A 24,599-nucleotide genomic window follows, 5' to 3' on the forward strand; every position below is an offset into this window, starting at 1 on the left:
TGTGAGTGTTTATTTTTTTAATACTACTACTAGTTGTATGCAAGATACACTTGCCTGTTAGGTGGACACTAGATATCTTTCATTTTGATTTTGATTTTTGTGCAACATTTCTATTACGATATTAGTTTTGCATATATCTATCTAAGCAAGTTATGTATGAGATTCAGCTATGACCATAGTTTTTTCTTCCTTTTGGTTTGACATCTCTATTTTAATGCACCATGGGGTCAATTGATATCAGCACCCCCTCATCGTCATATACATGACATTAAAACTACCTAGATGTTTGTCTCAGATATCAAGATACCACTAGACTATTTTTCACCGCATCATGAGTCAACTTAATAGAATAATGAGTTTCTATACAAATTTCTAGGTCTACAAATACAATGTTTAATATATGCTAGTAGTAAGTTTTAGATATAGCATTAGAAAGTTTTGGTACATGTAATTAAAATGTTCCCAATACCCAATGGTCTAAAATATTTGCAATCTATAATATATAAAGTTTTTACTTATACATTTGTAATTCTTTAAAATCTTTTCGGGTGTATAGAGCTCCCTAACTAGCCAGCATCTCAATGAGTTAATGGGGGGGGGGCAGGCTACTACTAGCTGAAAATGCTCAAATGATCCATTTTTCATTCTTAGATTTTTTTTCAACTTTTTTGCATGAAAGTTGAACCTTCCATCTAACTAGTCATCAAAGAAACTAGCTTGATAAGGTCACATTGTATCCTTCTGTTATTTTGAGATTTCTCTATGAGACTAAATACATTATCCTTTGCCAATCATTGCACCTTAGCACTAGAACTAGTAATATCATTGCCATAATAATTGTTTTATAACATTAATACAATAGAGTATCTTATGAACAACAATATTGACCTATATTGTCTCTTTTTGTACTAAACACAATTTTCTTTTTCCCAATCATGAAGGTAAATTATTTCATTCGCCCATTAGCTGAACATCAATATTTTTAGATTTTCTAGCTTAAATTTGTGTCTGGGCTAAAATTCTTCAGTTTATACCCATAGCTTGAATGCTAGATCAAAGTTCTATATTATAATTTTGTAAGTTTGCAACATTCCAGTACAAAAGTTTTAAAGTGCAATACGAGAGTTGAGATATAGAAAATATTCTATGTATAGGTTAAAATTTTTGTATATAAAAGTAAATTGTTTATAATAGGCTAGTACAAAGTCCCCAACTTCAGAATGCAAAATTTTCAGTTAAAAAGTTCGTGACTTTGGAGCACAAAGTTCTGTATCTAGGAGTAAATTTTTTTATGATGTGCCAACACAAAGTTTTTGAATACTATTTGTTTTTTAAGGTACTACCTTGCGGTGCCTAGCACTCTCCATCAAAAAATAAACTAATACTTTTGAGTTCTAGTATTTTTTGGTAATTTTGCCAAGGCATTTGTGCAGTAGGTTCTTTTTTTGTTTTCACTAAACCATGGATAATTCATTTTTATGAGTTTTGTAACTATGATTTGTCCATTAACAAGAGGCTTACTAAACTCCTATTCTGTACAGCTCAGGCTAAGGCAGCTTTGAAACAAGAGTTTGTTCCACAACACTTCGCAAGCATTCAGGTGAGACCAAGGCACATTGATTGTTGTGGTAAAACTCCATAAGTATGTGTTTCAATATACTTTGGTATGAAGTCCCTTACATTAGATGCTAAATTTGTTTGAATTACAAAATTTTGGAGTTCAGAGTACAAAGTTAGTAATGTTATATTTCTAAAGTTTATATGTTCTAATGTTCAGGACTGTAAATTTTTTCCAGATAAAGGTTTAGAACTGAGAGGTACAAAGTTTATGATAGGCTAGGACAAAGTTCCCAATATGGGAACGCAAATTTTTTTTAATTATGAAGTATTTGATCTAGAAGTACAAATTTTTAAATGTGCTATCACAAAGTTTTAGATTTTTGGAAGAGTAAAGTTGGATTCACAAGAGTACAAAAATTTATAACATGCTACTATAAAGTTTTCTGATTGGGACTACAAAGTTCTGAGTTTATTTTACTAAAATATTTTTGACAAGTGATTTTCAAAGATCTTGAGTTGAAAGTGCAAAGTTATTGAATTTAGTGTTAATTTTTTATGTCAGTATATATTTGTGAAAGGTTTCAAATATTCATGTATAAAATTTTGTATCTAGTAGTATAAATTTTTATATTTAATTGTAGAATGTTCATAAATTTACTGTACAAAGTTTTGGAATTACAAAGCTGGGGAGGTTACATGTATAAGGTTGTATTCATATTTTTGATAATCTTTTCTAGTTCGTATTGATTCCATGCATGTTGATGTAAGGGTTTTTTTGTCTACAGGACACTGCAAAAACACTATTTTGTGCGCTGCACACTCTACTTGTTGAAATAGTCTGTAGCCCACCGTGTGTTGTAAATTTTGTGCGCTGCACATTGGTCCTATTAAACTACTCATTTGCAATCTGGAAGGGGAGAGAACATGCCCTAAAAAGACTAAAATGCCCCTGACTGTCTAAAAGAGCATTCTGAAGCCATTACTCCGTCTTGCAGCCACAATATCCGGTCAACAAATTTGAGGAGACAATATATGTATAATAATTGACTAGCATATCATAATTGTTAACATGTCACAAATTACATCAATTTGGCATGTCAAAAGATGTTCATGATGCAAGTTCCAGTGCCATTACAAGTCCAATTAGGGATCTAATTGCCATTAAAAATTACAAACAAACAACCACATGCATCAGACGTTCATTAGATGGTCCAGTGCCATTGTTCCATGCACCTCAGCCTCCTCCACTGCAATTCTCCTAGCTCGACTGTGAAAGAAAACAAAGATTAGGGAAAAAACATAAGTCTAGATGTTGATATTAGAAAAAGTATAGATGGTCCATTGCAGTGGAGGAGTAGGAGAATAAAGTCTGGATGATTACCTCCTTGCCCTAGGACTACAGTTTAGATCAAATGGGCTAGTTGGTGTTGATGGTGCATGTAGCAGCTTCAATGGTGTACTTGAGCTGGCTCCTACTTTTGTGATCACTTGCTTCTTGGTCCTCTTATTTTTAGGTGTGCTTGTGTTGGCTGCTACTTTTTCCTTTTTGGTCCTCTTATTTTTAAGTGTACTTGTGCTAGCTGGTACTTTCTCCTTCTTGGTTTTGTTACTCTTTGGTTTTGGTTGTGCAGGAGGTGAATCATCTGAGTCATACACTGTCTCATTGCAAGTTTTTTGCATATGTCCTAACTGACCACATCTCTTGCATCTCTTTCTTTTCCTGCTGCCACCCTCAGCAACTAATTTTATTCTCCTACTCCTTGGTCTACCTGCTGCCCTCTTGAGTACTGGAGGTCACAGCTTGAATTCTAGTTGTACTTGAGGCCACATACTCTTGTCTGGTATTGGTTCCATCCAACCTTCATATGCTGATTTGAACTTTGACACAAAGTAGCAGCTGTCGACATAATCCTCCAATTCTACACCCCTATAAGAGCATATCAAACTGATCGCATGATTACATGAGAGTCCAGTGAGCTGCCATCTCTTACATGTGCAAGTTCTTTGTTTCGGATTAACAGTATGTCTCCAAGGTGTCAAATCCCTATAAACACCACTGATCTCTGACATGTGACCAAGACCTTTGTGGATTGAATATCCAACCAGTCCTCTACTCTTTGCATTGAGAGACTTTATTATGTGTGGCAGCACTTTACTAGTCAACTTCATGGCTAGAGTTCTTCTTTGATACAATTTCTCCATGATTTTTTGTCTAATTGTATCCATCAGTTCTATCACAGGCAGTGACTTGTCATGTTTTATCCAGTTATTGAAGGCTTCAGCAATGTTATTGGTCACATAGTCACACTTGCTAGCTGTAGAGAAATAACATCTTGCCCATAAGTGCTTGTGATTGTCCTCAATCTATTTCATTGCTTTTGTGGATGATGCCTTCATGATGTTATAGTGATTGTCAAATATGTCCTTCTTGTAAGCTCTTGCAGCTGGCCAGAGGTTCTTTTCAAAGATCTTTCCACGATATCGCTTCTTAAAATTTTTGTAAAGATGCCTCATGCATTCCCTATGCTCTACACCATTGGTGAAGACTTTTGTCACTGCTATGTCAATACCTTTCCCAGCATCAGTTGAAATGACAAGTCCAGGTGGGGATCCAATTGCCATTGCAAGCTTGTTCATGAACCAGACCCAATTATCTTGTGTCTCTGATCCAAATACACCATATGCCACGGGAAACATCCAGTTATGTCCATCAATGCCTATAGCTGCAGCTAACTGCCCCTTCCACCTTTCAGTAAAAGCAGTGGAGTCAATGCCCAAATATGGTCTGCACCCATTTTTGAATCCATCAATACATGGCCTCAAAGCAACAAACATCTTACTAAATCTCATCTTGGACCCCAACCTTTTCACAATCTATCTCTACTATGCTGCCAGGGGCCTTTCTCTCTATATCTGCCTTGAATGCAAAAGCATAGTCAAAACTATCCTCCCATTTGCCCAAGATCTCATCAAGTGCTAACCCCCTGCCATTGTAGACAATCCAGTATGACAACTTGATCAAGTACTTCTCCTCCAACTTGTTCTTGAAAGCAGAAGCTCCAATTATGGGATCTTGCCTCAACCATTGGATTACTCTATCCCTAACCCAGAATTGATTAGCCATGCAATTGTTCTGTACTTTACTTGTGCTCTTGCAATAATGCTTGTTAGGCATCTTCTTAATCTGCCATGTCCTTTCATCCTGCAGTTGTGATACATGTATTCTCCACTTGCACTTCTTGGCTTTACAATATCCTCTATACCTCCTTGCTTCATTATAACGAGCTACAATTTCAACCTCATTCAGAATAGCATACTGTCTAATAGCTCTCATGAAAGTGTCTCTATCTTCAAATGTCACCCCAACAGCAATTTTGGGGTTTTCTAAGTCAATTATATGCTCAACCACATTACAACTTTCCACATCATCAATAGCACAGTCATCATTATCTTCTTCATCAATGTCAAGAATGTAATCAAAGCCAATGTTAGAAGCAGGTTCAGCACGCTCAACAGGCTCATCATCTACTCCAACATACTCTATTTCATCATTTTCACCCCAAGGATCATTGGTATGAGAATCAGGATCATTAGTCTCATTAGTAACAAGATCAGGTGCACTGTCAACTAGATCTGATTTGATTTCAGTGCTGCATATCAAAAGCTGATTTGATTTCATATCAACAACATCAACTTCACTACATAAACTGCTATTATAATTGGGTTGGTTAATGACTGAAACTACCACAGGAAGCCTTCTAATGTCCCAATACATATCAATTGCAGCAAGCAATGAGGAATCAGAATCAATGTCGCTATACTCACATGCAACCTTGTCCCAAAAGCTCACCGATAAAGTTTGGGCACTGCTTCGCTTTATCTCAGCATCTAAGTCAGCATAGAAATCCATCCATGAAATTGTATCCTTATCACGAACTCAGTTCTTATTGCAGGTGGCATGAATCACATGTGTACCATGCTCCTGATAGCTAGGGATGCGGATGGCAAATCTACAAGCCGTGTTGCGGTCCATCCTACAAAACAAAAAAGAACAGACAAGGATGACCCCAACAGCAATCATGAACGCTACAACCTCAATGACAGCAAGAGTGACCTTAACTTACCCATCTGGAACCCATGATAAATCCAGCGCTTTCGTCGGAGATCCGGTGCTGTGTAGCCACCCCACACCACGTCGGGAAATTGGGGATCGATGCGACGACATCAGATCAGGTGCTCCTCGCGGGCGAACGAACGGAAGCTCGGCGCGCCCAAGCGGACGGTGCTGTCGCGGGCAGACGGGCGGCCGGCGGCCACGTAGACGCGCGCGCGGTGTTGCGGAGGGCGGCTCGGTCGCTGTGTCGCGGAGGGCGGCTCGGTCGCTGTGTCGCGGAGGGCGGCTCGGTCGCGGTGTCGCGGACGGCGCAATCGCGGATAGACGTGCGGCCGGTGGCCCCGCAGACGCGCGCGGGGGCTCCGTGCCAAGGCGCGCGGGCTCCGCGCCATGGTCGGCGCTGTCGCAGTGCCGTCGCGACTTGCGCCAAGGCAGGCAGACCTGCAGGCGGCGGCGGCGGCTGTCCTAGCCACACACCGGCGTGCGCGCTGTGTGGGTGGGGTGGGGGCGGGGGAATCGGCGTGAAGGCAGGCAGGTAGGCCTGCAGGAGGCAGCGGCCGTCCCAGCCCCAACCCCAACCCCAGGTCTCCCTCCTCCACCGTGAATGGATAAGGAAGCGAAGGGATAAGGACCCAGTGGAGGCGAAGGGATAAGGACCCAGTGGAGGAAATACAACCAGGGGCATTTTAGTCTTTTCAGGTCATGTTCTCTCACCACTCAGATTGAAAATGAGTTGTTTAATGGAGTCCATGTGCCACACACAAAATTTTCCACTCAAGGTGTTCTACGGATTAATTCAGGGAGTGGAATGTGCAGCGCACAAAATCACGTTTTGAGAGTGTCCTGTAGACAAAAAAACCCCTTGATGTAATTATCTTCTCACACACATCTTGTTGGTTTGTTATACCATAATATTAGTTTGGGATTCATGTGAAGTTTCTAGAGCTGGAGAAAATTCTTTTTTCTCAATGCAAGGTCACTTATGCGGTGTAGTTCAGGAGCAGGAGCAAAATCATATTTGAGGTGAGCTGCATATTCTCTTATATCCTCCTTCATGTTCATGTGCATTTTTTGTTGATGCTTCCTACATGTATTAGCAAATCCCCTTTCTCTTTGTCTAGACCAGATAGCCCATCCATTTTCACTAGAAAAGTGACATATGTGAGGTTTAAGCCTACCTTTTGTTTGTGAACCATACTTATTATTTGTTTTATTTTTATGTTTTTGGTCTCCATTTTGGAACTGTTCTACAGTTATATGTCAAGCATATGTATCCTATAAAGTTTTGCATATAGTAATCAAAAGTTTGGTTATATTCTATTGTAAAGGGTTATGCATACAAACTGAAAGTCGAGGGTATTAGAGTTTTCAATTACATTACAATTTTTTGAACTACAAGTGTAACATTTTGAACACTTGGTTCATAAATTTTTAAAAATACTAATGTGAAGTTTTTAGTTTAATTATGTTCATTAAAATTTGGGATTCTATAAAATTTTGAATATTTGCATTTATAGGAAGGGATTCTAGATTTTTTTAATATGTGCACTTAAAGTTTTTTCACATTAATTTTACAAACTACTATGTATAGAACTTGAAAGTCAAGAATGTATAAATATTAAAATCATGTAGTTGAAATTAGTTGACCTACATATATGAAGTTTTACACACGTGGCTCATAAGCTTTCAAAGTATCCATATAAAGTTATTAAATATGTACATTTAATGTTCCTGAAATGTGTAAGCAGTAAGCTCCTAAATTTTGAGTGCAAAGTTTTGGCTCTAAGAGTCAATTTTTTGAAATGTAAAAGTAGAAAGTTTCTAGATTCAATTTTATGGTTTGTTCCATTTTGTTTTGCATAGGACCAACTTTCTTATGCATGAATAGGATCATAAAGTTGTACTATAGAGCCATGTACTTATTAGGTTGCTATATTTCTAGAATGCAAGGTTTTGAAATAGGTTTGGATTTAGAAGTCTTCTCATAAAGTTTTGTTAAAAGAAATTTTATAAATTCAGAGGACAAAGTTTGGGGTTTGTTTTAGTAAATAGTTTTTTATAGTGACTTCAAAAATTCTGAATTCAAAGTGCAAAGTTATTAACTTTAGAGTTAAATTTTTATATGTCTAGAAAACTTTCATGTATAGATATAGATTTTTAAATATGTTTGTATAAAGTTTTAGATGTCCATGTACAAAGTTCTTATTTTGCAAGAGTTTTAAACCTCTCAAGGTGCAGGAAAATAATAGTTAGTTAAAATAAAGCCAAATAGTTAAACCTACATTCTATTGACAAGATCATGATGTTTGATATATGCCACTAGCTACTTTTTAACTAGTTGCTTGGTTCAAATATTTTGAAAACTTTAAAGTATCTTAAAATTTAGTCGAATTTAATAGTTTCTTGATTTCTATAATGTTTCCCTCACCTAAGTTTAAACAAAATTATTTTCCGCTATGAGATATTAAAGCTTTCAATTGATAGGGTGTAAAGTTTTTCCTTGCATATGCCTAAAGTTTTTGTACTTGACTTAAAACTAGTGGATATTTGCCTTCAAATGTGGTTTTTACAATGTTTTGAATGTGTGATCTGATAGTTTTTGAATTGTATGTTTAACTTTTTTTAATATATGACTTGAAAGATATGTGTATATAAATTTCTATACAGAGATTTTTAACTTGTGGCTTAAAGTTGGAGATGTAAGAAGTTTAGAATATATGAGTCAAATGTTTTTAATATTTAATTACAAAGCTTCGTACATATATCTTGAAAGTTAAAGGTACTTGATTTTGAGTTTGAAGTCTTTTGATCTATGCAATATGAAAAATCTATGTGTAAAGGATATAAAGCATTCAGTATGTGCATTGGAAGTTTGTCAAAACATGTGATTGAAATATTATTAATCCACTTGAAACAATACTTTCTGACACTCTTTTTTTTGCAGGATGTCATTGAATTTCTTTCGGACATGTCCATTGACGCTTTTCTACCAAATAATGAGCTTTCTCTTATTAAGTTGAAAAACAACTTTTTATGTCGAGAAATGTTTATGAACAATTATTTTTGTTGTATTTATTGTAGTGGCTCATATTCTATTATAGAAGGAACATAATACATATGCGAAAGTATTGTGATGTGTTATTTTTTTTCTTGAAATTTCAGTAGTGAAGTGTCACATTTTTTTCTGCCTGTTCATTTCATTTTTATCCTTTTGGAGTTATTGCATGGACGTAAAAACATTTTGAGCGCTACTTTTACATTCATATGTATATGAAAGTACTCCCCCGCCCATTTCACTGCCCACCCACCCGCTGTCCCGAAAGAGAAGAAAAGGGGAAGAAAAAGCACGCAGAGTATTCTAGAAGTGAGCTAATATCCGAACTGCACAGAAGCTAGACATGGGAATCCTAGTGCTCGTTGCCAGGTGGTCCGGATGCGTGTGAGCCGCTGAAAACTGGCGACGCTCGTTCGTCACAGCGGCTAGCGGCGAACGATCGCCCACTAGCGCCCCCCCGGATGATTGGATTGAGCCAGCAAATATGGAGAGGAGCAGCCGCGTCGCCTGCTGATTAAGAAACAATTCTGCTGATCAAGGTCCGTCACCCGCGCGCGCTGCAATCACGGAAACAATTACGGAAGGACATGGCGTGTGTGCGGGTAGGTCGCGTGGGCGGGTAGGGGTACGCCGCGAGGTGAGAAAAAAAAGGCCGCGAAAGGCGGAAACATCGCGGAAACGTTGTTTTCGCCGCTAGTTAGTTTTCGTCGGGCCTGGTTCAACCAAAAATTTTCTGATTAGTGGGCCTTTTGTGAGAGAGTGGGGATAAATTTTTTGGTGGGAATGACTTTTAATTGTTTTCGTTCCTTATAGTATATATTAATTAATAAAAAATCCTTTAGAGATATGCATTATGGGATTCTAGGGTCGAATATATATACTACTAGTCTAGCAAAAAAGTCTGGAACAACACCCAAAGTAAAGAAATACATCACCACATATTATAAGGGTCTCTTCGGTCCACCAGATAATAATAATTTTAACCTGGATGAGACTCGAATTGAGGATATTCCCCAAGTAACAGATACTGAAAATGAGATCCTCACTTCGGAGTTCACAGAAGCGGAGGTGAGAGAGGCTATTTTTCAGATGGAGCATAATAAAGCCCCAGGGTTTCCCGGCTGAATTCTATCAGGCCTTTTGGGATACAATTAAAGTTGACCTAATGGCATTGTTTCAAAGTTCCATAATGGAGATCTACCTCTCTACAGCCTCAACTTTGGGACAATTTTTTTATTACCAAAGTGTAAAGAAGCTATCAAAATTCAGCAATACAGACCCATCTGTTTGCTTAATGTTAGCTTTAAAATTTTCACAAAAGTGGCTACTAGGATCTTATCGGTAGCACAGAAGGTTATTAGTCCTACACATACTGCTTTTCTTCCTGGTTGGAATATCATGGAGGGAGTCGTTGTTTTACACGAAACCATTCATGAATTACATAGGAAAAAACAAAGTGGAGTCATTTTTAAAATTGATTTTGAGAAAGCATATGATAAAGTCAAATGGAGTTTCATCCAAAAAACAATGAGAATGAAAGGTTTCTCACAGAAATAGTGTGAATGGATCGAAGCTTTCATCCAAGGGGGTCATGTGGGTATCAAAATTAATGATCAGATAGGATAAAATTTTCAAACTTTGAAAGGCCTGAGACAAGGCGATCCGCTTTCACCCATTTTGTTTAATATTGTTGTTGACATGTTAGCTATCCTAATAAATAGAGCTAAGGATGAAGGTCAAGTGACGGGGGTTGTTCCTCACCTTGTAGATGGCGGCTTGTCTATCTTGCAGTATGCTGATGACACCATCCTTTTCATGGACCATGATATTGAAAAAGCAACTAACATGAAGATGTTACTATGTGCTTTTGAGCAATTGTCAGGTCTTAAAATTAACTTCCATAAGAGTGAAATATTTTGTTTTGGACAAGCTAAAGAGATGGAACAACAATATTCGCAACTTTTTGGCTGCCAATCTGGGAAGTATCTTTTTAGATATCTCAGCATTCCAATGCATTTTAGAAAGCTTAGCAATGCAGACTGGCGGATCATTGAGGAGAAGTTTGAGAAAAAACTAAGTACCTGGAAAGGGAAGCACATGTCAGTAGGCGGACGATTAGTTCTAATCAACTCAGTCTTAACTAGTTTAACCATGTTCATGTTATCTTTTTTTGAAGTCCCGAAAGGGGTATTTGAAAAATTGGATTACTATCGATCAAGGTTCTTTTGGCAATCTGACGAACATAAAAAGAAATACCGATTAGTAAAATGGAGTATTCTATGACAGCCAAAAGAAATTGGTGGGTTAGGCATTAAGAACCTTGATATCCAAAATAGGTGCTTGTTAAGTAAATGGATGTTCAAACTTATCAATGAAGAGAGCATTTGGCAAAGTTTATTAAGAAACAAATACCTAATGAATCAGACTATTGCTCAAGTGGGAAAAAAAATCAGGGGACTCTCATTTTTGGGCTGGTCTCATGAAAGTTAAAGACACTTTCCTGAATCATGGGTCCTTTCATTTAAATGATGGTAATCAAATAAGATTCTGGGAGGACAAGTGGATAGGCAATCATACACTTAGAGAGCAATATCCTGACCTTTATAATATTGTGTGCAAAAAGCATGCGACCGTAGCATTAGTTTTTAGTAGAGTACCGCTCAATGTGTCTTTTAGAAGAACTTTGGCAGGTCACTTACTTACATTGTGGCATGATTTGGTTGCTCAAATCAGTCATGTTCGTTTGAATAATAATGCTGATGTTTTTCGATGGAATCTGAATCAGGCTGATGTGTTCACTGTTAGCTCAATGTACAATGCACTTATTAGGAATGGTAATGTACAGTTTGACAAACATCTATGGAAAGTTAAAATACCATATAAAATTAAAAATTTTATGTGGTATCTAAAGAGAGGTGTTATTCTTACTAAAGACAATCTAGCAAAATGGAATTGGAAGGGTAACAAACAATGTTGCTTTTGTTCCAGTAATGAAACTATTCAACACCTCTTTTTTGACTGCCACGTAGCCAAGTTCCTATGGAGAGTCGTACAGTTTGCTTTGGATTTAAATCCACCTCATAGCATTACTCATTTGTTTGGTAATTGGCTTAGGGGGGCTGGAACCAAGTTAAAAAGACTCATTTGTTTGGTAATTGGCTTAGGGGGGCTGGAACCAAGTTAAAAAGACAACTGTTAGTAGGAGCATTCGCTTTATGTTGGGCTATTTGGCTTAGTAGGAATGATGTGGTGTTTGACAAATCTCTAACAAAAACTTATATGCAGGTACTTTATCGAGGCACCCATTGGCTCAGATTTTGGGCACAGCTACAAAGTCGTGATGAAGACAAGAAGGCGTTACAGAAGGCATATCAAACCATGGAGGTTTTGGTCATGCAGTTCTTTGCCAATCATGGATGGAGGTTTAGCAATAGGATTTGATCTTAATAAATATCTTCATCAAAACTTTCGGATTGGTTGTTAGTCTTATCAGTGTTCTAGCAGTCGGATGTTTTGAAAAATTTGTAATAATTGGTTGTAGCCTCTTTTGAGGTCAAGGCTGGATACTCTCTTTCCCATTATCTAAAAAAACACCCAAAGTAAATCAGCAAGTCAGCAAAGAAAGAGATGCACTGCATTTACATATAGTCCAGGTTTTTCAGCTCACATTTTCACCTAACATGTTAGGTACTGTCATCTTATGATGTCATTAATTTGCTTTGTGAAGGTTAGGTGGGTTTCAGTATCGTTGAATCCTCAGTGGTATTTCTTTGGGCTGAAGATCTTCCTGATCAGGTCTACATTCGTCGTATGCAGTCTCCAGCTTTCGGTTCACATTCTGTTTTCACCTAACCTTGTATGCTCATCAAGTCATGATGTCTCTGCTATACTGCCCTGGGCAGGCCATCTATCAGATTACCCTACGGTGATGCGCAACGCCCCTGCAGCAACTGCAAGATTTTAATTTGTGTCATGGAACCTGCCAATGTGCATGTGTTAGGTTGGCAGCTGGCTTGCTCGAAACTGATGGCAAAATGCCAAGCAGGTTACCCCATTGTGTCTTCCATTGATCGAATGGATCGAAGGGCATTCCAGAAAAGAGTGCCTGGTGGACGCCATCGCGGCGTCGCGCGGGCAGGGAGGTGCATTGAGATGGAGCGCGTGCTGATGATAGAGCTAATCGCCCGGGCCGACGTGTTCACCGAAAACATGGATGAGCGCCGCCGCCGGAATGCCGGATCGCCTCGGTGTGCTTCCGCGATGCCATTGGTGCGGCAAGTGGAGATGCGCAGGTTCGAAACGAGGCATGGGAGGAAGCTTACTTCTCGGCGGCGCGGGCGAGGAGACGGCCGCGCCTGGCGCGCCGCCGGCCTGCTCACGTCGTGGAAGCGAGCGAGCGACGTCTCCGGGGCCGATCGTGCAGGTGCCCGTTGCCGGCGCGCTGCTCGCGGATGCTGGCAGCAGCAGCAGCATCCACCGCAGCGCCGCGTCGTCCCTCGTCGCGGCAGGCTGAGAGGGCCTTCGCTCCCTATCCACGCCGATCTCAACCGCACATGCTCAATCCAACGCTCGGGAGAGGGCCCAGGGGTGGACGGTATTTCATTTACCGTCCACCCCCGGACGGTAGACGAAATACCCCGTCCCCCTAGGGGCCAACACCGCCAGCGCCATTGGCGACACGGCCGCGATGCCCCGCCGTCCAGGTCCCCGCCGCCAGGTTTCCCGGGTCCAGAATTGTTCGCGGCGTGTTCCAGCTTGCCAGGGACATGGTGCCGTCATTGGCTGCTTCGTCGTATCTGTTAGAAATAAACCACGTCATGTGCGCGCATGGCGTGTGTCAAGTTGAGTCGTCGATGGCGCGCGTGTTCGAGCTCGTGTTCGTGTCCATCGTCTAGGTCGTGGTCGTGTCGAGTCTGTCGTCGTGCGTGCGACGAGTACGTGGGAGTCCAGGGAGTGTACGTGCTCTCGTGCATGTACATGTTCCAGGTTGAGTTGTTAGCTAGATGAGTCTAGTCTGGGTGGTGACCGAGTAATCAGGAGAAGACGTTGGAGGCATCGCATGGCGCATCCGTGAGCACGGCTCGTGGTCAGTTCGAGCGACCGAGTCCTGCGGAGGAGCAACTTGCGCTGGTGCGTGCAGCAGAGAGAAGCCTGGCCAGTTCGTGCTTTGTGGCATCTGCATGAGAAAAGATCGTGCGTGCGTGCGTGGTAACGACAAGGTCGTGGTTTAGGCTGCAGGGCTATATTAGCCGATGTAATGCGTCTCCTCAAAGTGTTCGAGTCCTTTGAGTTCAATAGACAGCCAACATACAGGCCGCGTGCGCGGGCGGGGCGTTCGGCGCCAAACCCTTGTGTCTACTGTACAATCATCTTCTACCTCCGTCCGTTGCGTGAGCGTGAGAGATCCTAGGACTAGTTCCAACAGTATCGACCAGGGTTTTTAATTCCGGTAGGGGAAAAAAATCGGAACCCACCGATAAAACCGATATATCGGGAATATCGGGATTTTTTATTTTTTATTTTTATTTTTATTTTTTTATTTATTTTTTAATTTACTTTTTAGTATAAAAAATATTTATTAAATCAATTTCGGCCGATAAAAAAAATATCGGACCCCACCGATAAACCCGATATATCGGGCATATCGCGAAATTGCGGCCGATATTTCTAACCCTGGTATCGACGGCGTGGACGCCGTCGCGGCGGCGCGCGCAGTTGGACGGACGGACGACGGCTGCTCTGGGCGTGCACCGCTGTGTTCGGTTGGCAGCTTGCTTGCCTGAAGCTGATGGCAAAAGTCCAAGGTTATTACCATGTTGCAACTTCCATTGAGTTCAAAGGACATTCGACTAAAAACAATGCCCGTTCGCGGCGGCAGCGACGCTGTTTGAAGCCCGCGCGCGGGCGCACGATGCTGAGGTGCGGCCAGCGCGTGCTGGTGTCGCCCAGATCGACTCGACGTGTTCATCGGGGGCACGAAATCATGGATGAGCACCGCCGCCTGATCACCATCACGGTATGCTTCCACGACGGAATCCGAGCGGCGCGTGGAGGCGAACGTTCATGGCGAGGCACGGGAGGAAGCTACTGCTCGGCGCGGACGAGGGAACGGCGGCGCCTGGCGCCCCCGGCCTGCGCACGGCGTGAAATCGAACGAAGCCACCGGATGCTGCGGCGGCGGCGCGCAGATGCCGGTGCCGGCGTGATGCTTGCGGATGTCGCTGGCACCACTTCGTCGAAGAGGACGACGGCAGGCAGCACGTCACGCGACGGCGTGCCGCGTGCGTGCGTCAGTTGCCATAGGTGGACGCGAATAGATCGCGAGGTGTTCCAGCTTTCCAGGGAGATGGTGCGGCCGTCAGTTGCTATAGGTGGACGCTGTCGCGGCGTCGTCGCGCGCAGTTCGACGGAGGGCTGCTCGATCTGGGCGTGTGTACTGGTGGACGCGCGTTCAACCACCGGGCGGCGGGGTGCGGTGCGGTGCGTCCGCGGCGGCGTAGACCTCGAGAGGGCGGCAGCACGGCACGACAGCATTAAGCAACATGGAGGAGGAGCACACACACCGTGTCGCAGCGAGGCCGGCCTTGCGGTGCTCGGCGATCTGTGCTTGGGGACACGCGCGCGAGGACTTTGGGAAGGTGAAGTGGACGAAGTCCCCGGCGGCGTGCAGGTGCCGGTGTCGGCGTGATGCTCGTGTATGGTTGCAGCAGCAGCCGCCTCCGGCGCCCGCCGCCATGCACGCCGCGTCTTCCCTCTGCACGGGCGCCGGCGGCGAGCTTCGTGCAACGCTGGAGCTTCGTTTTGGAGTCTGCAAGTATCCATGGATCGAGCTCGGCGTGTCGCGCGAGGAAAGTGGACGGGGCGGCGCTACCATCCGTGCCGATCTCTACCGTAGAATCCCGATCCAACGACCAGGAGCGGCCCAGGGGTGGACGGTATTTCATTTACCGTCCACCCCAGGACGGTAGACGGAACACCGTCCACCCGGGGGTCCCGACCCGCCCGCCTCGCGGCGCCGTCCAGGTCTCCACCGCCCGGTTTCCTAGTCGGCGACGTGTTCCAGCGGTCGCCGATCACCTTCATCGCATCGACGCCGTGGACGCCAGCAACGCACGCCGCTCGATCTACGGCGGCTGCTCTGGCCGCTGGGCGTGTGTGCTGGTGGGCGCGCATTCGACGGCCGGGCGGCGGGGGTGCGCTGCAGGAGTGGCGGCGTGGTCCTCAAAGAGGGCGGCGGCACGGCAGCCGGCAGCGTTAAGCGCCACTGAGGTCTCCGCGTCGCGGCGAGGCCGGCTGCTCTGGGGGTGCACTGGTGGACGCCTTGCACCGCTGTGTTAGGTAGGCAGCTTGCTTTCCCGAAACTGATGGCAAAAGGCCAAGCTTACCCTCTTGCGTCTGGCGAGGTGCGGCGGCGCGTGCTGGTGGAGCTAATCGCCCAGATCGACGTGTTCATCGGTGGCACCAAATCATGGATGATCGAGCGCCCGGCGCTCGCGAGGGGATGGCCGCGCCCGGCGCCGCCGGCCTGCCCACGGCGTGGAAGCGAACAGAGTCCCGGCGGCGCCGCGAAGGTGCCGGTGCCGGCGTGATGGTGATGCTCGCGGATGCCGCTGGCCTGGCAGCGCTTCGTCGAAGGGGACGACGGCAGGCAGGCAGCACGTCGCGCGGCGATCACAACCGCACACTTCCGATCCAACGGTCTGGATAGGCCCAGGGGTGGACCGTATTTCATTGACCGTCCACCCCGGACGGTAGACAAAGTGCTGTCCTCGCTTGGTGTCCGACCCGGCCGGCGCCATGGGCAGCACGGTCGCCGCGCCGTCCAGGGCTCCGCCGCTCGATTCCCGGGACCAGAATAGATCGCGAGGTGTTCCAGCTTTCCAGGGAGATGGTGCGGCCATCAATTGCCATGGGCGGACGCCGTCGCAGGCTCGCGGCGTCGCGCGCCGTTCGACGGATGGCCGCTGTGGGCGTGTGTACTGGTGGCGCGCGTTCGACCGTCGGGCGGCAGGGTGCGTACGCGGCAGCGGCGTGGACCTCGAGAGGGCGGCGCAACGGTACGGCAGCATTAAGCACCATGGACTGGAGGACACCGCGTCGCAGCGAGGTCGGCCGGCGGCGGCATGCGTGTGCGGTGCGCGGCGATCTGTGCTTGGTGAGAGGCGCGCAAGGACTTTGGGATGGTGAAGTGGACGAAGTCCCCGGCGGCATGCAGGTGCCGGTGTCGGCGTGCTGCTCGGGTATGGTTGCAGCAGCAGCCTCCGCCGCCATGCACGCCGCGTCTTCCCTCTGCACGGGCGCCGGCGGCGAGCTGCTGGCCAGATGGACGGGCACTGGCAAGAGCAATGCAAGATGTCGATTCGAGTGTCCATGACCAATTTTTCAGCGTTGAGGCCCAGATTGTGAGATGGATCAGAGCTCCGTGTTTCGTCGAAGGGAATGGCGGGCAAGCCAGGCAGGGCGTCGGCGTCGTGTGAGGAAAGCGGAGAGGGTCGCTGCTATCCGCGGCAATCACGACCGCACGAAAACCGATCCAACGTCCGGGAGCGGCCCAGGGGTGGACGGTATTTCATTTACCGTCCACCCCCCGGACGGTAGACTGAGTGCCGTCCCCGCCGGGGGTCCTGACCCGGCCGCCCCGCGGCGCCGTCCAGGTTCGGTCGTCGATTAGCTCCATCGCATCGACGTAGTGGACGCCGGCGGCGCACGCCGATCTTTCTACGGACGGCTACTCGGGCCGCCGGCCGTGTGTGCTGGTGGGCGCGCATTCGACGGCCGGGCGGCGGGGGTGCGCCACAGGAGTGGCGGCGTGCCGGCGTGGGCCTCAAGAGGGCGGCGGCACGGTGGACACACGGCAGAGTTAAGCGCCACGGAGGACACCGTGTCGCGGCGAGGCCGGCGGCGCGCGGCGACCGGTGCTTGGTGACGCGCGCGAGACGACTTTAGGGAGGGGTACGGCCGGGGCGGAGCACTATCTGTTGCGCAACCGGAGCTTGGTGCTGCGTCCATGCTCTTCTCCTCTTCAGGCCGAGAGAGTGATGAGCAGCATCGACAAGGAAGGATCTGTGAAATGAGAAATTGTGGCCCCGCCACTCGATGAGGGAGGAGCAACTGGGGATACATCGGATCTTTTCAAGAAAAAAATGATTTGTAGGTTGGGATCAACCTAATTGTTCAAAAAAAAAATTTGTTCAAAAAGGTTGGGACTTGGGATCAACCTAGATTGCAATAAAATAATCTCTTTTTGAGGCCAGATTGCAATGAAATAATCTGAACACGAATGTTTGGACCAATCATGGCCAGTGGAGCGGACCGCAGCCTTCACTGGCTCAGGACATTCTATCAGTATTGAGAATTTGAGAATCAATCACTGGTGTGGTGAGGTGCAGGCAATACTAGCAGTATGGTTGGTTGCAGTTGCAGGAGTGCATCCTGTTGAGGAGGAAGGCGTCAATGGGGGCAGCGCGGGTGGCGCTTTCGCTTGGCGGGAAGCGGAGGAGTCAGGAAGACGCGGCGGTGGTTCAGCCGTGCAATCTATTTTGTGAGACGTTTTTTTTTACCGCCTCGATTAATCAACACCATTAATGGAGGCGGTTGAAATTCCAGCCCGCCTCGGAGGTGTTTTAAAAAGATCGTGGTGAATCATTTTTTTTTGTAGTAGTGTTGGCGACTAATTCATGGTGTCATGCAATACTTTATTTCCCATTCTCCGGCTGGCTGGTGAGGCGAGGAGGCGAGGAGAGGCGGAGAGGGCGCCGGTGCTCTCCTCGGGCGGGATTCACGGGCGGATTGGGGGGCAGGAATTGAGCTGCTGGACCAGTAGGATCGCGGGTACACAGGGACAGAGTGCTGTTGCTCTGAGTTTTCTTCGGATGCCTAAACTTGATGGGTGCAGTGCAATTGAATACCTACTTGAATTGTTGGGAAAGCATATGCTTCCAACTTTCAGTTCACCAAGTTTGCAGGCGATATCGCATAATAGCGGCACCGCCAGCCGCTGCGGCTCCGGTCAGGCGGCAGGGTGCGAACACCGGAGGGTCGACGCCGGCGACCGCGTCCCTGGCGTCGTAGTTCCAGTCGAAAGGCAGAGCCGTCGACGACGGAGCGGCGCTGGTCCACTAGACGAGGACCCGCGTCCGGCTCAAAGCGTTTGTGAAGCGAGTTGTTGCTTCAGAAATGCAGTACTGCATATTGACAACTAGATAGAGACCGGGATGTTCAGAGTTTCAGGCGTAGTAAGACTGAAGTGACAGTATGTTTGAGAGAGTGAAGTCCAGCTAATTATTTTCAAGATATGATACTAAATCGAAATCGCAGCCATCAGATCATTGTTCAGATCACTCTAGTTTCTTAGCAACTTCAGAGGGGAGTAGTTTGCTTCAGAAATGCAGTTCAGCAGCAAGTTCAGGAGGACTAAAATCTGTTGATGCTTGCTCCAAAAATAAATGCCTGCCATTGCTGTCCTGTTCTAGTCTCAGCGTGCCAAATTTTAGTGTGATCCTGCCTCACCATCAAGGTCCTCCTCACTTCGCACATTCACTGGGTGACAGTTGTGGAAGAACCGGGTTGTGGAGATACCTTGTGTTGTTTGCTCCACGAAGAGAAAACGTATATGCTGCATCAAAAATCTATCTAGAAGGATGATTAACGAACTTGCTGATGGAGACATGCAGATGTGTACGATGTTACCTATGTGGTGGAGAATCAAACCAGTACTGTACGTGATTGCCAAGAAGGAATCAGCTATCAGCAATAGTAAGTTGGTAACCGCTGGCAGGGAATGTATGCCCTCGAATCAAACGGCAATATATTCCTGCTTTACTATCTGAAGGATCGTGGCAATATATTCCTGCTTTACTATCTGAAGGATCGCATCTCTCTTTGCAGGGCATCATCATACATTCACAAGCCAGTGGGCGATTTTGCAGGAAAGGACCAGGGGCGCATCCCCAGCCATCGATGAGTGCATGTACACTGACTGGTGCATGCATCCAGTTCTGCATCAGAGCTGAGGCCGTATTTAGATCCATTTAGTTTGAATTTTGAAAGGACATCTTTTTATATTTGAAGTATTAAATATAGACTAATCACAAAACTAAATACAGAACTCGTCTGTAAACTACGAGACGAATCTAATTAATCCATCATTAGAGCATATTTACTGTAGCTTTACTGCAGTAATTTTGTGTCTAATCACGACCTAATTAGGTTCATTAGATTCGTCTCGCGATTTATAGTCCATTTGTGTAATGCGATTTTTTCAACTATATTTAATACACCATACAGGCGATTTATAAAATTTTTGGAATTTTGAAAAATTGATCTAAACACAGCCTGAATGAAATGAAAGGGGTCAGGAGCATTCATGCCTTTATTTCAAAAAAAAGGAGCATTCATGCTGCCCACTAATACAAATTTGACAGTTTTGTTTAATCAAATGAATTTGACGGGGTTTTGGAATGTTTTATTTTTACATGAGAAGGGGTTTAGGAATGATCATCTGAAGTGCAAGGTGCATACTCTGTATATATTTTGATGCCTGCCCTGCCATGCCCCCATGCTATTTTTTTTGTTTGAAAAATAGTCGTACATGCAGAAAAATTCAAAGGAACTTGCAATGGTTTAAAAGGAATCATTTTCAAGATTCAGGTATGGATACCCATCGCCCGGTCTCTTCGCTCACGACGCATCCAATATGCTGTGTATCATGCAAAAAGCACCTTTTTTTGCAAACACATAGAACTAGTCTGCAGCACTCTCGATGAGACTCGAGTGGAGATATGATCTGACACGTCGACGACGCAAGGCTCCTGAACTGAGATGCAGAAATAGATAATGCCTTCCAGGATGAGTAGGACCATGCTAGTAGCCAATCAAGGAATATCTTGGGCCCATCTTGCATTGTCACTGAATGTGCAGAAAGCAATGCAGATTATATTGGGGACATACGCCTATACACTTTCTTTATTTTTAGACAAAATATACACTTTCTTAATATCACGGAAAAGAAATGAAGATACAGAAAGCCTCGAAATTTGGAAAGGAAATCCCCAACCAAAACCATCCATTCGTTGATCCATGATGAGGAGTGGACGCGGTACGTAGCTGGAAGAGTGCCTGTCACTGTCAGCTAGGCACGCAGATAATTCAGCAGGGAGCGAGCTAGCAAGAACATGCAGGGAGCTAGCAAGAACATGTATTGGCCTCTAGCAGCTGGTAGTAGCTTGGTGCAGCGTCACTCGCCGCGAACTGTAGAGCATGGCCGCGGCAGCCTACTGGGAACTGATCCATCGTTGGTTGGTTGCAACTGATGCTTGTGACCTTTGTGTACGTGTATCTCCATAACCTCTGAAAACGTTCCTTCTGAAGCTGGCTTGCCAACAATGGTGTGTAGGGCTAACAGAGATCTATCGGGTACCCACTCGAGATGAAGGAATTGCAGAACTAGCTAGCAGATTTCCCTTTCCTGACTTTCGCTTGATGTTCTGCGATCATGAACAGAACGAAATGAACGATAACCACCGTCGATCAGTGGCGGCGGCATCATGCATGCCTCAAGGCCGACAGCGACAAGGTTACACAAATTTTTTTTTGAGGCCGACAGCGACAAGGTTACAAAAAATTGACAGGACTTTGAAATGATTAGTTTTAGCAGTGAACTTTAATATGCTCTAAAAATTAGTTGTAGCCATCGAGATACCAAAGATTATTAGTTGAGTGTTCAATTGACTGCACAATATCTTTTCAAGAAAATGATAGTACATACGGGCATCCAAAAGTCCGAACTATTGCCCTGAACTATCGCAAAAGTCCGATAATCAACTTTCAACTACAAAACCGAATAACAGAAGCTATCCAACTATCGAAACATGACAAAGTTGGCCCTTAGGGTGGATTTGCATTTTTTGCTTAAAAAATAAAAATTCTAATTAAATTTAAAAAAATAAAAATAATTTATTTCAAATCAGAAAAATATAAAAATAGTAATAAAACTTTTCTAAAAATGTAACATATCTATTAATGCTCTATTTGATTCTTAGTTATTCAAAAATAATAGGCATAACTACAAGCAACCAAACATTATGAACAAACAAAATTGGATCTGAATAATTGACAAATATTGTACCAATAGATAGGCTACATTTTAGAAAAATTTTGATAGTCATTTCATTTTTTTATTTAAAATGAATTACTTATAATTTTTTTAGTTTAAATTTGAAAATTTTAATTCTCACAAAATGTAAAACTACCTTCGTAGCCACTAAAGGGCTAAATTTACCCGGTTTCAACATTTGGATGACCTCAGTTATCTGGTCTTGGTTGAATGATGAAAATTAGACTTTTGTGATAATTCGAGGGTGTAAATCGGATTTTTTCTTTTTAAAATAATCCTGGCTAATTTTAAACAAGATTTCTATAGACACAGAAATGTATAAGTCGATCACTTTCAGATATATATGTAGCCCATCAAACTTTATATCTATAAAAGAAAGTTGAGCAGACATGATGCATGCACCCATGTGCCAAACAAAACCAGAAGAAGATCGATGGGAGCTTTATCCTTGGATAGAGAATGTATCATCAAATTATGATACACATAGCACTTCTCTATTATACACGTTCTGCATTGATGCTCTGAATATCAGACACATCAACGCAAACGATTCATGAACTGAAATAGGAGTGTAGTACAGAAATAAAGCATGGCCAGAGTAGTATGCCACCAATCAAGGAATAGCTTCGGCCCATCATGCCGCTGATGAATGCGCCGAAACAAAGCAATGCAGAGTAAAGCCTTGGAAACTGGAAACAGATCATAGCCGAAATCATGGATCCATTGGTGATGACTGACAGATGAGTGTGATGAGCTAGTGAGAAGCAAGAGGTAGTGGCGTCTCTGTCAGCTGCTAGGGCCGGGGGATGCAGATAAATGAGCTGCGAAGCTTGGCGCCTTTTACAGGCCAACACGCGCGACGCGAGGAGGAGCTTCTTGCAGCACCTCCTGCGTGGAGCGGTCAGAGGGACCGGTCAGACCGGTCGCCGTGCACAACGGCGACGATCCGACGAACGCTCGCCCGGGAGGGACCCCGTCGGGGCAAGCGCGCGTAGGGTTGCCCTAGGCTCGGCAGGCCAGCTATGGCGTCCTCAAACGCCATGGAGACGAGAGAAGAACAGCATGTCGAGGTTGGAAAAGTAGGATAACGAGGAAGAAAGATAAAAACGATAAGGATAAATGTATTTGATTGGTTCGATTGGGTTCTCCTTCAATCGGCCGTTACCCTTTATATTTATAGGGTGGGGAAGACTTACCCCGCAAGAAATTCTGTTTACAGATCTAAATCTATTAAGAACTCTAATTGTACTCGGACCGGTCAGACCGGTCGGACCTACCGGTCAAACTGGTTGGTCATGCCAGACCGTCTACAGACGCCTAGACCGGTCAGACCGCCTGGACATACCGGTCAGACCGGTCTGTTGAGGTTGCTGCCAATTTTAGTCGTCAACGGAAGCTAAGCCACATGCTCAAGAACATGCATGGCCCTCTGGCCCCTCTCTGCTAAGCCTGCTGCAACCTGCAGCGAGATCGCGAGAACGTGAGATCTCAATCCATGGTTGGCTGCGAGTTGCAACCGACAGATACGACAATGTTGCCGACTGTACCTGCATCTGTGAATGTTCATTTCGATCAGGCGGATCCGAATATAGATCATCAGAGCATCGCAATTCAGAAAGCAAATCAAAGAAGAAGAAATCGGGGATTACTGGACGGATAATCGGGGATTACTGCAGGGAAGTACTTCTAAATCTGTGTCATTTGGATTCTTCAGATCCGAAGATAGAGAGCTGTATGCTGGTAGACCACTGCAAACGGAGCATAATTTCAGTTTCAGAAAGCACCAAATTTCCAGACTTTTCTTTGCCTACTACACCTCCCCCACATGCTACCTTCTTTTTTTTAAAACGACCCCACATGCTACCTTCAGACACAAAGAAATTGTTTATTTGGATTACATGCGTCAACACGTTTAAACTTTTGTCCATCAAAAGTCGGTTCAAAAGTTATAAATTATGTTAAATATGTTTCATACTGTTTTTTTACCACTGAAGGAACATTTTTTATTTTGTATGCTTTCTATACTAGTATTAATTTAGTGGTAAACAATCGAAATATTATCTTGATGATGTGCACTGATAAAACTGTTGCATATTTAGTGTTACTCCCACTAGCTTGTAGGATGGGTAGTTTTTTAGGTGACTATACATATAGGGTGATCAATGGGTTCAAAATATGAAAATATCATATGTTTGTTATGTATATATATGTAAACATAAAATTTTTACAATAATTAAAAAAATAAGAGCCGTTCATCTGACAGAATCAATAGTCAAGGTAGAAAGTAACTAGACTAAAGTACCTGGTGGTACAAAAATGTGGGATCAAATACCGAAAAGTGGGACAAGGTAATAATTTAATTTAATTTTTGTAAATACCTTCCATTGATCAAGGGCTAGAAAAATTCAAGGCAAAAGTACTAAAAGTACCCAATTGGTACTTTACAGTCATTGTAACAAAGCTCCAACATAATATGTTGGGTCACCTCTGCTCGCTAATTATCACCGTCGATTATGTATGCTGACAAAGTCAAGCTTGGGTAGACAGGTAGTCAAGAAGGCATTTTTTTTTGAAAAAAAAGAGTTAATGGGTGGTGTTTAATTGTTTATCCTTGACTCGACCCAGAGCTTGGTACATGTCATTCGTCATCAACAGATGTGCTATATGTTTTCCTTCCTGCTCTCTATTGCAAAAGTTATTCTGCTAAAGAGACTGCACTATTAATATGGTTGCATATATGGCAGTGGTTAAGGGCT

At 44.4% G+C, this 24,599-nt stretch overlaps 1 long non-coding RNA gene across 1 annotated transcript; it reads left to right on the forward strand.

Moving 5' to 3' along the window:
• Window positions 1-795: 795 nt before the first annotated feature.
• On the forward strand, window positions 796-8,863 carry LOC120712871. The gene is made up of 3 exons (XR_005691082.1): window positions 796-1,600; window positions 6,593-6,697; window positions 8,619-8,863. It is a non-coding gene; the product is annotated as an uncharacterized LOC120712871 (long non-coding RNA).
• Window positions 8,864-24,599: the final 15,736 nt, after the last annotated feature.

Source organism: Panicum virgatum, chromosome 6K, assembly GCF_016808335.1.
Source record: "Panicum virgatum strain AP13 chromosome 6K, P.virgatum_v5, whole genome shotgun sequence".
Lineage (NCBI taxonomy): Eukaryota > Viridiplantae > Streptophyta > Magnoliopsida > Poales > Poaceae > Panicum > Panicum virgatum.